We start from the raw sequence: 15,973 nt of genomic DNA, 5'->3' as shown, positions 1-15,973 counted from the left end.
GTCTTTAATAACTCTGCCATTAGTTTCAGATCCGTTTTCCATATTTGTTTGCATGCATGTGTGTCCCTGTAGCTTAAACCGTAATAGTAACAGCGAACATTCATTGGGGGTTGACTGTGTACTTGACACTGTTCCCAACTTGTGATGTTTATGTCACTTAATCCTCAGAGCAGCAGATGCCTTTGGTGCTGTTGTTACTAAGTGGTGGACGTGTGGAAGGCAGAGGTGGAGGGCGGCAACACTTCCATCAGCCTCTTCTCTCCGTGTTCTGTCTGGTGACATGTTGGGGAGGGACAGGCCTCTTGAGGGAGGACCACCCCCCTTCAGAGAGCAGAAGGGCTGTGGTAAGGGTCACAAGTCCAGACTGACCAACATTAGTGGGGACGATCTGCCACAGGTGGGACGGGGTGTGCTCCACGTGGTCACGGTGCTCAAGGTCTTCAGAGGAAGCAGCAGCACCTGCCACCCAGGAGGGGCGGCTAAAGAGAGCTTAGTATGAAAGTGTCATCTAAAAACAGCTTTACAGAAGCCTTTCAGAAAAATCTCCGTTGTTCACAATAGCCTTTCTGATGTGGTCGGGAACTAGAGCTAGTCTGTTCTGGACAGAGGGAATTCCACGAGAAAGTAGAAAGGATTTGAATGTTACAGAATGGGGGCTGGGGGAGGAAAGCAGCTGTTTAATAGTTAAATAAATCATGGCAACTACAAATACAGTTCAAGACACAATAAGCCAATTGTTCACTTTACTAGTATGTGATCTGTTATGTGATCAGTGGCATTTGGTCAGTGGCATCGTCATTTGTCACTAACTGTGGGAGAGCACACTGGCTTTAGGACATATTGGATACTTAACTATAGGCAATGTGTTTAACAGTTAATTTCCAAAGTACAGTATTACTGCTGTCATCACATTTGTTTATCATTATTTGGACACACATTTTGTCATAGCGAAAATTTAGACTTGTGTTTCTAGGGCATCAACTTATGGGAAAAATAACTGTCCATAAAAAAAATTCTAGGGTAGGTGAGGGCAAGATACTATCTTAAAAATTATCCTGTTCTAGCCAATATAATAATATTGAAATGATATTGAAATAATATTGAAAATAATATTCAAGCTTTAGAACTACGTTAGGGAAAAAAGATTATGTGATCAATTACTAATTACATGATTAATCTTTATTTTTAAAAAGTTTCTGGTCATGTAAATGAAAAGTCTTTAAAAGACAATGTAAATGAATAAGAGTTCTTGCATTCTTTTCTGGATTAAGAGCTAAAAACAGAAGAGGCTGCTACGGTACACAACCATGTAGAGAGATCTTTGTATTCAGCCTTGAGTTTATTGCATTAACACTAACACACGTGTCTTTCTGTAATATTGAGCCTACCTCCCAAGTTAGAAAAACAACAACAGAAATTCACCCTGTAATCTACAGCAGTTCGTCTCAGTTTTCTCCTAACCTGGAGGAAAGGCTGTCTCCTCAAGCCCAGCAGCACCCACTAGACATCTCGGGGTGGACAGCATCCTGCCAGCAGGGGAACCTGGAACATGGAGGACTCCACGAGAATGCCAGGAGGCAAGTTCTGCCCATAACACGTTATGAACTGGAGTTGACGGGAGTGAAAAAACCCCGAAGTCTTCCATGTAACCTTGTCATTTGTTTCTAATCCCCTCAGCCAAGGGCAAAGGTAATTTTAGATTTGCGTGCCACTTAATGGTCTTTTTTTTTTTCCCACAGACACAGTAAGTTAAGTTGAAATAACACTTAGTCTTAACTAGGTGTATTTATTTATTTATTTATTTTTAAGGAGGTACCGGGGATTGAACCCTGGACCTCATGCATGCTAGGCATGCGCTCTACCGCTGAGCTGTACGCTCCCCACCTAGTCTTCAACTTTCTGATGTTCTGGGACACACACTCACCTCTGTGTTTTTGGAAAAATAAGTTATTTCCTCCTTTGTGAGGGGTGCCTTTGTCACTGCATACAGTTCTTAGGATTCTGTAGGTCAAAGTAGATGCTTTGGGTGCCTCCGTCACCATAATCTGAGCCCAGCTGGCAACAACCGTCATCTTGGAGCTTGCTGTAGGCTTCTCAGCCATCAGACTGGGTCCCTGAGAAAGAAATTCTTGACTCCTTATGGGACTCTGTTTATGAAGACACTGAGGGGCTGATTCATAGAACAGTGAATGTTTTACAAAGAGAAAGGTAAGTTGAAATTGGAGTCTCTGGAAGAAGATCAACTTGGAGAGGGGAAAAGGGTCCAGTTTGGTTTTGGAGTAGAGGAGTACAAACCAACTTGACCCTTTCACAATACCTAAAACACCTGTAACTGTTTACACTTTAAAACTAGAGCACATCGTGTTTATCACAACTTCATCTGCCTGAACCAAGTCGTACAGAGATGTTCTCAGGTTTCTTTGTTATCGTTGGTCTTTTCTTAGTCTAGCATGCGTTTGGGGAGATACCACAGCAGAGCAGATGTATTTTTCTTTGACTGAAGATCTTAGGAGAACAGATCCGAGCCAAAAGCCACACCTTCATGTAATTGATGAGTCACACCTGTTGAATCAGCATACTGTTTACCTAGCATAGGGTTAACCTCAAAGAAGCCAAGCCGCTTAAAAACAGCAGAGTTAGAATACCGAGCCGTGGCAACAGCCAAGACAAGAGCAATTCACTGAGAATGACGATTTAAGAGCTAACCTCAGGACCACTTGGGTCCAAGGCTGTCTTGATGATGATATGAGAATGCCACCTTACCCACAGTGTTTTCTAGTCCTTTTATAGGTAGTGGTATATATTTGTGAGAAAGCTAGTGCATTAATATTAGTTATCTACCGCAAAATGAATTACCCTTAAACTCAAAACACAATAAATATTTATTGTCTCACACAATTTCCAGGGGTCCGGAATTCAGGAGTGGGCAGTTCTCAGTAGTTCTGGCTCCAGTTGCTCCAGTCAAGACGTCAGCCAGAGCAGCAGGTATCTGAAGCCTTGACTGGGGTTGGGAGGACCCTTTTTGGGATGGTTCACTCACACAGCTGGCCAGCTGGTGCTTCCTCACCTTGTGTACCTCTCTGTGCTGCTTCAGTGACCTCACAATGTGGTAATTGGCTTCCTGGGAGTGAAAAGCCTTTTATGACCTCATCTCACACTTCGTCACTTCTACCCTGTTTTATTCATTAGAAGTGAGTCAGAATCCAGCCTCCCCTGAAGGGGAGAGAATTGGGCTCTTCCTTTTGAAAGGAGGAACGTCTAAGAATTTGTAGACATTTTTAAATGACCATAACTCATTAGGAGATGCCGTGGGCCAAAGCAAAGCTAACTGGAACCTATGAGTGAATGAGAATCTAACTTTTTATTAACAGTAAAGTCAAAAGGAAAGCCAATTTCCATGGAGTAAAAAGATACTAATAAAAAAGTTAAAATACTAGGGTTCTCTGAATATGTGAGTTATAGCCAATAATCAAGCTGCACTAATGTTTCTGGTAGAGGCAAATGATCAGAAACTTTTAATTAATGTTTCTATTTATAGTTACGTTTTCACATTTGATTCTTTTCAGATTTGCTTCATTGGAGGCACAGTGAGTAGATGTGACGGCTTTGCTCAAAATAGAAAGTGAATCTTAGGAAAAGCAAACGTCATTACTTACTGAGGCAAGCAATATTCATGATTAGCTTTAGAAAGAAAACTGCCAACAAAAGAAGAGTCTATGAATATAGGATTTTTTTTTTTCCTGAAGAGACTGATGAAGGTAGGATTATTTTACTATTCAAATGTGATACCCAAATGTTTGGGAATACACTGGAAGGTTGGTTCAAGGCTTTTGAAGCTTGTAAAATAAAATTTTAAATCCCAAACAGGATGACTGGAAAAAATTTTAAGTAAAAGGATTTTTAAAAATAGTTTAAAAAGGAAAACAGGTTAGAAATAAAATTTAAAATACACTAACAAAAAATGGTACAGATATGTAAGAAAATGATTCTTGGATAGCTTCTTTCTGTTTAAAATTGGTAAATATTCAGTCAACCCAAACTCTGGGTGTTAAGGCTCTTTTTCCCCTTCTCTGTCCACGACCCCCACCCCCTCGCCTCCCAGGAAGGGTCTAGAAGGCACCTTTGGTGTCCTGTCAGCCAGGGTAGTGCCTATAACCTGTTGCCCTCTGCTGCCTCCTGCTGACCCGGGTTGAGGAATAGCTTTTCTCACCTAATTTTGGGGCACAGACATCTGTCCCGTCTTTGTCCACCTCTGATGTCAGTGATGGTCTGTCCTCCAAGAAGCTTTTTGCAGGACGGTTGCTCCCAGGAAACCTGGCAAACGTCCTGTGCTGATCGGCTTCCTCTGCTGGCCCTGCACTGGTACTTGGTGTTTGTGAGGCTCAGCTCTTCCAGCTCCCAGTTCTGGGCTGTCCACACGCAGCCCCGGCCATGACACTCCTGTTCCGTGCCCATGCATGGCAAACCCTGGACAGTCACAGTGACTCTTAATTCCCTTAATTCTTCTGCATTCATGGAATTCTTCAGGAACTTGTCCATGCCACAAAGAGGACCAGCTGGATGCTTTCTGGAGCCCATCTATTCCCTCCAGTCTACCAAAGCAAGGCGGGGAGGGTACCAGCGGGGAGAAGCAGGCATCAGGCCTAGGCAGTCTCAAATTCCCTCTAGAGCTGTCTTGACTTCTAATGGTTTTCCTAATGTCTGACCCCAGACAAAGACACGGAGGATTGAGTCTCCTCTTACAGACCAGGAAGCGTCCTCACCATGTTCTCAGCGTCTGAATGTCTCTGTCTCTTCTCTCATCCCCTTCCTTGATTCCTTCTTCCTCCTTCCCTTCCTGTCTCACAGGCACTACCTTTCTAGCAGAGTCATTCTCTCTATACTCTGACTTACAACAAAATTCTCAGACCTCCAAGCTTTGCTTGACTATGTAAAAGAAGGCTTTTGGAATTAAAACAACTCTTTTCTCATTCAACAAAACCTGGCTCTCAAGATGACTTATAACCTAGGTGAGGTCTGAAAGCTAAGCTGTGTTCAAGACAGTACCCACCACCCTGTGAAGGCAGGCATGCGTGTCACTGACACAGAGCAGAGAACCAGAGGGTAACGTGATTTAAGGCAAATAAGATACATCTGTTTAATATTAACAAATATCCCCACAGCACCATTATTCACATTTGTTAAGTGTAAAAGACTTCATATGCATTGTCTCCTGAAATCATTTCCACAACATTGAGAGGAGGCAGTGTCATTGCCCCCATTTTACAGATGACAAAAACTGAGTTTTATGTGAAGGATATGTCAAGATCATAAGGGCCAGAAAATGGTGAAGCCCAGCTTCAAATCCAGGAAGATAGTCAAAATCAGGCTCTGTCAGTCTCAAAATCCTGTCCAGAAAAACTGCATAGTGGTTGTCGCTGTTATCCTTGACTCAGTGTTTTGGATTTTTCTACAGAGAAGGGGAAACCACAGCAGTGGCGTTCCTCCTCTCCCCCCGTCAGCTCAGAGACTTTGCTGTCTGCACCACCGCCTTTTGGTGATCTCCAGCCTCTAAGGAAATGAAACATAGCTCTTAACCAAAAGTTGGGGCATCCCTGAAACAAATTCTGTAAAGAGAGAGGTTAGATCCTTCTTCAAAAAATAAAAAATGGGGGGGGGGGAGGGATATAGCTCAGTGGCAAGAGTGTGTGCTTAGCATGCAACAGGTCCTAGGTTCAATCCCCAGTTCCTCCATTTACATAAATAACTAAATAAAAACTTAATTACCTCCCCCATCAAAAAAATTAAAAATAATAACTTAAAAAAGCTGAAATAACAAGCTTAGTCTAGTTTAAAATGTGGTAAGACTAAGGGGGAGCATCACTCCCCACTCATCAAGTGCCAGCTACACAGTGACTTCCTTCTAATGAGTATGGAAATGGGGGAAAGAGAGAAACTTTATAGTGGAGAAACTCAACAATCACTACATTCAGGTGACCAAGGTCAACGCCAACAGTGATAAGTGGTGTTGGTAGCATGTACCCTTGACTTGATGTGATGAAAATGGCACGTTACTGTATCTATGGTATTCCTCCCATAGACCTATAACCTCCGTGTAATCATGAGAAAAATGGCAGACCAATTTCAGTAGAGGGGCGTCCTATAATACATCTTACAATACTCCTCAAAACTGTCAAAGACATCAAAAACCAAGTCTGAGATACTGTCATAGCCAAGAGGAGCCTTAGAAGACGTGCCAACTAAATGCAATGTGAACAGAAAAAGGAATTAGTTAAAAACATACATACATATATATTAAATGTGAAACACACCCCAAATAGTGTAAAATGCACTGGAGTTTGAGTTAGGAAATAGCCATTCTATTACTAAGTCACAAAATATCCACCTAAGCACTCTGGACTTCAGTTTCCTATAATGAAACAGTAACTCAAGAAAAACATATTAAACAAATGAGTAACAGAATGGAAAAAATGCTTCACAATCTGACAAGCTACCACAAAGAGCAAGGTCATTATCTAAAGTATGAATACATGAAACAACACAAGTATTGAGAGAAAATCCTCTTTTCAGCCAAGAGACTGCTTGTTAGCAAGACTTGCCTGTGAAGTCTCCCTAAGGATGAGGTCCGTCCAGGCTGAGTCCCCAGAGCAGGTCCCAGAGCTCATCAAGGAGCAGCAACTGGCCAAGGTCAAGCCATTCCCAGAGTGGCCCTCCTCCTCCCAACTCCCACTCAGTGATAACAGCTGCCACCAGCCAGGGCCACTCTCCACCCCTCAGGAAGCACGGGTCTCCATTTTTGGAGACAATAAAGCCCAAATACAACAGATACTTCACAATGTTGAAGAAACAACTCACCCATTAGTTGTGGGACTGGCTTAGCGGAACTTTATAGGGCTTTTCAGCCTGTGAAGTCTAATGTCTCTGGTTCCTAACTCCATGTCTGTATCAACCTTTCAGGAAAAAAGAACACTCTGTGCAGGAGAACTAGTTTCCCTTATTTACAGCATCTGGCACAGTGGACTGCAGTCAGTATCCATTATCATATTTCCTGGTCAATCAGCTTTGTAGAAATACTGCCGCTTAATAAACTACTTTTTCTTCCAGTTTTATTGAGATATAATTGATACATGCCACTGTGTGAGTTTAAGATGTACAGCGTGATTTGACTTACATACATCGTGAAATGATGATCACAGTAAGTTTAGTGAACGTCATCTCATATAGAAACAAAAGTAAAGAAAAAAATTGTGTGTGTGATGAGAGCTCAGGATTTACTTTCACATATACTACACAGCAGTATTAACTATATTTATCATGTTGTACATGACATCCCTAGCACTTGGTCATCGTCTAACTGGAAGTTTGTAGTATATTTTGACCACATTCACCCAGTTCCCCGTCCCTCCACTCTCCACCCCTGCCTCTAGTAACCAGTCTTACCCCTTATTCTATGAGTTTGTATGTATGTTTATTTTTGAAGTATAGATGACCTACAGTATGTTACTTCCTGTTACACAACATATAGTGATTTTTTTCTTTATATATCAAAATGATCACCACCATAAGCCTGGTGATAATATGTCACCATACAAAGATGTCAGTTATTGACTGTATTCCTCACACTGTACACTTCATACCCATGACTCACTTCCTTTTACAACTGGAACTCTGTACTTCTTAATCTCCCTCACCTATTTCCTTCTCCCTCCTCCCTCCCCACTGGCAAACACCTGTTTGTATCTCTGTTTGTTTTGTTATATTCATTTGTTTTGTGTTTTTTAAGATTCCACATATAATTGAAATCATATGGTATCTGTCTTTCTCTGTCACTGCTTAATCAGTGTTAAAGGAAAAGATATATTTCTCAGTAATTTAAATCCGGAGTGAAATATTCCGTGTAAATTTACTTTTTGGAGAGAAAGGAATTATGGAAAGCTGCTTAGGATACGCTGACTTCTCTGCTCCTGTTCAGCCTTCCCACCCCCCTCATTTTCCAGGCCCTTAGCTCTGTTATTTAATGTGGAGTAGAATTCTGATGTCATAATAACAATGCATGCCTTTTTGTTGAGTCAAGTCAATAAGCATAGCTGGCTTTTATAAATACCAACTACCATCCCAGCGGGTGAGTCCTTCCGTCATTACCTGTGAATGATTTTCAGTGAGTGTGTCTGTTATCACTCCCTAGGATGTAATCCTTTAGGAGCACCAACCTAGCTCGGTACGCCTAACCGCATATTGGAATAGAACAGGCCAATGATACGGCCAGCTTGACATGTCCTACATAGCCATATTCACTTTTTAAAGAGGTGAACTGGTCTCTCCAAATAAATTAAGGGGATGTTTAACAGTAATTTAAACAAATCAATGTGAGCAATTAAAAAATCTTACTTTGTAACTTACGTACTTTGGGAATATATCTTAATTGCTTAGAGGCCTTTCCTCTGGAAGGATCCCCAAACTTTGAAAACTGGGATGCTGAGACAGGCTGATGATTACCCGAAGCAGCACTTAGGTCTCTGGGAAATAGCTTTGCATTTGACACAGGATGGAAACACATTGTTGCATGGTCCTGTTCGGTGGGTTAGACTCAATTTTTTTCTTGGAACATGGACAGGACACCGAAGGATGAGAAAAGTGGGATAGCTAAGAGGAGACAAGATGCTGGAGCATCCGCTTGTCCACCAGGTTACCTTCTCTATGAAAGATGGACATAGAACGCCACACTAGATTTTGGTTCTATGCAAGGAAACTTTAACTGGATGTTGCCACTCCTGGGAAAAGAAAGAAAGGGAAAGAAGGCAGAAGATGTGAGAAGGAAAGGGGGAGTCATTCCCAGAAGCATGCCAGAGGACAAGTGCAACTGAGCATGTAAGAAAAATGTTGGGAGTTTTTAAATATATATATTCCTAGATTAAACCCTAGGAGAGTCTACAGGTCTGGGGTGGGGCCCTGGCAGTGCACGTTTGAAATGCGTCCCATCCGATGCTGATGCCAGATTTGGGGGCTCCTGTGGAGAAGCCAAGTTTGTGCTCAACCAAATTAGGATCTAATTCTTTAGCTCTGGCCTGGACGGGGAGGGGAAAGGGCCTGATGATATTTAAAGTCAGTTGGTTACGATACTTTCTTCTATTCTCTCCTTTGCCTTTTTCCCCCTTTCAAGCCAACTCTTTTGTGTTCACTACCTCAGGGGGAGAATAAGCCAGCACGAAAAGGAATAACTTCCAATGTCTTCCAAAAATCTAAGATCCTTAGGGGAATTAGATACACCAGAAAAAGATCTGAGAGCTGGACGGTGGGGCCATCCCCAGAAAAAGATTAAAAAAAAAAAAAATATATATATATATATATAAAATTGAGAAAGATTGTCCAGGCAGAGGGAATTTAGAGGTGGGAGGGGAACGGAGAGGACACGGGTGCCTTAAGTCCTCGAGAGGAACTCCGTGCCTTTCCCTGGGGGAAGATCCCTGGGGGGAAGGCAGACCCCAAGAGAGTCTGTAGGAGTTGATGGTCAAGAGCATCGAGCTTCACTCCTCAAAGCAGAGGCCCTGGAGAGGGAAGGGCTACACTGTGCATCTTGGCCCAGTGGGCCAGGGAAGGCAGGCAAAGGCCTGGACGGACGGGGCCAGAAGGCCAGGGACGCGAGGGGCCTTGGCAACAATCTGCATGGGCAGGATGACATCCAGAAACGATGGCCCCCACAGCACTACCAGCGCCCTAGGCACAGCTCTGGGAAAAGCTGGGGTGGTGACACCGCACTTGTCTTAGTTTATGTTTCTGCTACCTCTGGAAAATGGGGTGTGGGAACAGAAATTCTGTTGAGTTAAAGAAATATACATTTTCAGTGTTAAAAAAAAAAGTTGCTAAGAGTAGATCTTCAAAGTTCTCACCATAGGAAAAAAATTGTAACTATGCAAAATCATTGACATTAAACTGATTGTGATGATCATTTCACAATATATACATAGATCAAGTTGTTATGGTGTACACCCAAAACTAATACAATGTTACATATCAATTATAGCTCAATAAAACTGGAAAAAAAATTAAAAATTATAACTTGACAAAAACATATTGAAGAAAAATAAAAGAAAAAATTACTTTAAAAAAGGAAATACAAATTTACATGTCTTGCATACCTGAGATCTGCTCATGTCAAGACGTATCTGCTACAGGAGGGAAGGTATAGCTCAAGTGAGAGCACACGCTTAGCATGCTTGACGTCCTGGGTTCAATCCGTAGTACCGCCTCTAAAAATAAATAAACCTAATTACCTCCCCCCCAATAAAATAATTAAAAAAAAGAGACATATCTGCTACATCAGAAGTTAATCAAATGAATAACCGTGGCCTCTTGGGATAAATGACTTAGTGTCGGGGAGGGGTGATGTGCTTGCAGTTGAGTGTCTTCTGATTCCGGTCAAGAGCCAGGATGTCTTAATCTCAAACTAAAGATCAAGTATAGAGTTGTAAATCACTCCAGCGTAGAAGCAACTCTCTAATTCAAGACATTCTGAAATAAAGCAAAGAAGCAGAGTGGCCAGATTTAGCAAATAAGTTGTCTCACGCATAATTTGCTGTATTAGGGACGTTCTTATACTAAAAAACTATTCATTGCTTATCTGAAATTCAAGGTTAGTCGGGTGTCTTATATGTTATCTGGCAACCTTGCAAAGAAGGGAACTCACGGGGGAGGGGGCCCAATGGGACATCTCCCACCAGCTGGTGGTCTGATTAGCAGAGCCCTTCCTCTACTCCAGAAATCCTGCCAAGGCCCTGGCTGAGCAGCAGCTGGACAGACCTCAGTGAGAAGAGGCAGAAATGTCAGTGGATCAGCAGCTTCCGTAAACATCTCAGGCTCACTCCCTGCATCTGCCCATTGGTTGTGACAAGTTCTAGAATGCTGCCTGGCTTAAAGAAAGGAATGCAGGTTTTGAAATCTGTCAGACCTGTGTTCAGAGCCCATCCTGGCAACTACCAGGTGCATGACCTTGCTGTAACCACTTAGCCCGTCTCTTTTGTTGTAAGGATGAAAAATAAAGCACGTGAAGCCCAGCGAGGTGCGTGGCTCACGGTAGATACTCCTGAGTGCTATTATTTCATGCACTTAGTTCCTGAGAGAGAGTGTGGGAAACCTTAAAATCACATTCCTTGGGCTCATCCTTGCCTCTGGAAGATCCTACTTGGATACTGCAATCAGCCAGGGACACAATTTGTCCCGTTGCAACCTCAGGTCTCTGTATCTCTAGAGTATACATTTTACAGTATCTTCTTTTAACCTGGTCTTTCCTACTGAAGAATTTATTTACGTCTAAATAAAGGGCAGGCTCAACACATTCCCTAGTTGAGCGTCCCGAACACAATTCCACTGAGCCCAGGGGGTGGGGACGATGCTGGTTTACGCGAAGATTTTATTCTACCTGAAAATTGTTTAAAATAAAGAATGCAAACTTAAAGCTGTTTATGCAATACATATTTCCCAGAGGAAATTTATCTGCATTAAGTATTTACTCAAAATTCTTAAAAAGTAAAAGTACAACCATTTCTTCTTGTCCCTGAATGGCCAGACCTGTGTCAGCATCATGTTTCCATCTGCAGAACATAAGGCTCAGAACATAGCAAATATTTGCTGAATAGTATTCCAAAGTTTTGGTTTTAAAGGATATATCTTTCTTTTGTTAGTTCACAGTTCCGATTTTGGTCTAATCCCACAGGGAAGCCACTATGTTCATATGATGACATAAAAGTGAGTTTTTTTTCTGTAAGCCTCTGACACAGCAATTAGTATGTGGTCTGAGGTAAACTGTGTTTAAAAAGAAAGGGGGGATTAAAGGTGTTTTAATAATAAAAGATTATTTTAACAAATTTTTAAGTATTTTTAAATTGAAATGTAGTCAGTTACAATGTGTCAATTTCTGTGCACAATGTTTCAGTCCTACATATACATACATATATTCATTTTCATGTTCTTTTTCATTATTGGTTACTACAAGATATGGAATATAAAGTATTTTTGAAAAACACAGAACAAAAGCCATAACATGAAAGTTGTTGGGAGAAATAACAAAGTGCAAACCCTCTGAATGTGCATTCATCCACTTCATAAACATTTATCCAACTGGCACCTGGTCCTCTGGTTAGAAAATGTTAGGAAACCACGAAGTGGCAATAAGGAGGGGCTTTCCTTTCTTATGTATTATTTAATAGTCCTTCATTATTTATGACGTTAGTAAGTGATCCTCTGCAGGTCTGTAGCACCATTCCCGCAAGGTACCACTCATTTCCCCTTTGTTTATTTTTCAGCTTTTGCATTTGGGTCAACAGGGAGCCAGTCTGAAATCAGAAGCCTGACTTATGGACCCCAAAGGTGAGTTCAGGGCGGCTGCAGACCCAGCAAAACTTTTGACTGAGTTTTCAGAAACTGCTCATCGTGGCTATTGGTCAGAATCTAAAATTTGCTCTCCCCTTTCTCATCTTAGTCCTCCCTTCCTCTCTCTTATGTCCCTCTTTAAACATCTCCCCTTTTCTTTTTCTACGTTGCTCGCATGGGTAGGAAGTTGTCAGGGAGAGTTGCTGAAAAAAGAATCGAAACAAATGATCTGACTCGTCTTGCTTAGACCTGATGTAGAACTGGCCACTGGACTTGGCTTTCCTTAACTTGAACTGAGGACAGAAAGCTTCTGAGAACGATTGCATTTTTCTCTCTTAGTCTTTAAGGCTTTTTAGAGGATCCTGTTCTAAAGTGAGTGATGGAGCAAAGAAAGGGGGAAAATTCAGCTCCCTTTTGTTTGTAAACCCAAACCAAACCTTGAGAAAAGGAAGAGGCTTTATCTGCGGAAGCAGGGCTGCAACATGCAGGCCCAGGTGGGGAGGAGTTAAGGGAGAGGTGTAGCCATGAAGGCCTGCAGTGAAAACAGAAAAATGGCTTTTCCTTCCCACCTGTCTGCTCCCACTGGCCTTTTGTAGATGTGCGTCCTCACTGCCCTGCAGCAGACCACTACCTGTCTGCAGAGTCACTGCTCTTCTGCATGGGACCATCTAGTCTGGCAGAGACAAGGGATGACACTCCAGCCTTAGGCACTAAGCGAAAATCATTCATTGATCTCTGCCCTTCAGCTGAAAGAGATGGGCCTCAAAACAGGTGCTTCTTGTAGAAAGTGCCTGTGAGTTACTGCTGACTCACAGGGGAGCAAGATTTTATGACCAAGCAAGTGAAAAAAAAGCTGGTTTAATTGTTACTAACTTAAAGCATCTAGGTTGTGGTTGGGATTTAATCGTGGCTGGTGGAAGCTGTGTGCTGCCTGGGTGGGGTTAGGGCCCCCTTTGTGCTTTGATGCTTTATTTCTATGCGTGGTATTTGCAGTGGACTCTAAACTTTCAGGGGCAGAGGCAGCTTTCCCTAACCGGCGGCGGTCTGTTCAACAGGCTTTGCTCTATGTCTGCAGAGTTGCCTTCTGTTTGGCAACCCTGCCTATTTAATATCGAATGTACAATAGTACAACTTCACTCCTGTTTGCGTCCGAGATTAGAAGAGTTCTTTTTGTGTTTTGGTTTTGAAGAACCATGTTTTTGGTGGCTCACGATATTGTGTTGTTTTTACAATGGATCCCAACAAGGTGAGGCAGGTTGAAGACACAGGCCATGGGTTATACGTGCTGGCTTAAAATCATCTTGTTAACTAACCGTTATGTTTGGTTCATGGCTCTGTTAAATCAGCTCTGTTACGTGTGATAATAGACAACAAGACTGGACTAAATCCAGAATTTCATTTCAGGGAATGGTCTAGCTTCCTTTGGAAAAATAAGCCCATGAAAATAAAAGCTGTTTCATTTCATTTCTGCTCACTGTGTGGTAAAGGTGAATGTACTGAATGTACCAAATACGAGAGGAAAAAAATCTGTGTGCTCAATAAGCTGCTGGTTCATCAACCCTTAAATTGTTGGTTGGAGATTAAAGAACAGAAATTCCTAAGCCTGCTCTTTACAGAAACATTGGTTAACTCATTACTTTGATGTCGTGATGTGTAAGTGTTCATATGAACAAGCGTGCATATTCTGCAGGCAGGGAGGTGTGTGTGAGCCTTTTAAAAACAATTTTTCATTTCTTGTGTTTGACAACTTTTTAGGCCTTCCCTGTGGTGAGTTAACAGCTGTGTGTTGTGGGAAGAATAGTTCTGATGATGAACTTCAGGGAAGGAATCTTTAGTCTAAACAGCCGTTATTTAATTTTTTTCCAGAAGTAATTTTGGGAGAAAATACTGTATCTGAATATTGTCTTGACTTCATAGCACCTGTTTAAGAGATCAGGCTGTTAGAAGTAGGTACTGTCTTTAATTGTTTTCATTTGTCTAGTAGAAAGTTACTATTGCTCCTGTCCTTGAAATTTAGGAAAGTCAAGTCTGTAGATTTTACTCCAAGTTGTCTGACTTCTTATCCAGAATTTTAGATATTAGACACTAACCCAGTACCAAGAATATTCCCTCTTAGAAATCCTACTTTAAAAATGACTTCGTGAGTGCTTCCCAAAGAGAAAACCCACAGCAATTCTAAGGACGTAGTCTAAGCTTTCTTTCTCACTGCTCAGAGCTTCTTGGATCATGAGCTGGTTTACTCTACATCTTTGTTTTTTTTGTTTCTCATGAATTAATTCTAAAGGAAAACTTGTACAAATAAAGAAGGATAGTTGGGAATTAGCAAAGTGCTCTTTACATATCTTTGCTGAAGTGTAAGTCATAACTGATGTTTAGTTTCAGATGAGTAACATTTCAGATGTGCTTTATGAATTCTGCATCATGGTTTATTCTTGAAAAAGCACTTCTTAGATGTCATGTGCATATGAGTCACCTGGCGATCTTGTGGAAATGCAGACTCTGATGAAGTAGGCCTGGGATGAGCGGAGATCCTTTATTCTGACAAGCTCCCCGGGGCTGCTGCTGCTAGCCCCTGAGCAGCAAGAGGCCAAAAGACACCATTTAAACTGGGGTAGGTTGTGCCTTTCTGGTGGTGGTGGGATGACCTGCACATTAGGGCTGATGGCATGTTGGTTAGTAGAACCCTCTTGAAAAGAAGTCTTAATAAGTTAAGGTCTGATAAATGCAAGCATTGTCTACAAAAGCTTTTAAAAGATAAAAAAGTTTGGTCTCAGTGTGAGCAAACTGAATTTTGCAAGTGTTACAGTTTTACATAGATTGTGACCTTAATGGGGAGTCCAGTTTTCTAATGTAACTGATTCATTATATTAAAAATAAAAACTAAACTAAGCCAATAGATTTATTGTATGGGATGAATTCAGTAGCAGGTGTTTAGAATTTAGAATGTAGAATTTGGGGGTGAATTATTAGTGTTAACGTGCTGGTGGTGAACAGAGCATAATGTAAACTTTAAGAGAATTTAGTAAAATGATACAGTGTAACGTACTATGTGAACAGAGGTTGTTTTAATGTTTTGTACACTGATAGATATACTAAATGTTCAGATTAGAAACCAACACAGAGTAGGTTCTCAGTAAGTGTTTTTAAAGGTTTAGCTTATGTTTATAAATTCTTTATAAATATCTGTGTCTTCCTTTAGCCTTGATTCAATTGTTGATGTTTATCCTAGTTTACATTTGGCCTATAAGCCAAAATATGTTTAATCTTTGTCAATTCAATAACTGTCTTAAATATAGGATGGGACTGGTCTCCCTGAATCTGGTTATTATTTCATTCAGTAAAGCTGAACTTCCATTTAGGACCCCTGAATTTAAGATGTGCTTTAAACCATAAGAAAGGTACACAAACACATACATGCCAAAGGCTAGTATACATTGCCATATGCAGTCTGCAGAAGAAAAATCTTATATGGCATGCTGGAATTAAGTGATATATGTAGTTAATCAAAATTTGATTATATTAGTTAATTCATTTAGTCTTAAGTATGACTTTATTCCCAAAAGACGGAGAACACAGTAAGTTAATGAGAGAATAATGATGTACATCT

The sequence above is a fragment of the Camelus ferus genome, chromosome 20 (assembly GCF_009834535.1).
Source record: "Camelus ferus isolate YT-003-E chromosome 20, BCGSAC_Cfer_1.0, whole genome shotgun sequence".
NCBI classification, from domain to species: Eukaryota; Metazoa; Chordata; class Mammalia; order Artiodactyla; family Camelidae; genus Camelus; species Camelus ferus.
Note: the sequence above shows the minus strand (reverse complement) of the source record.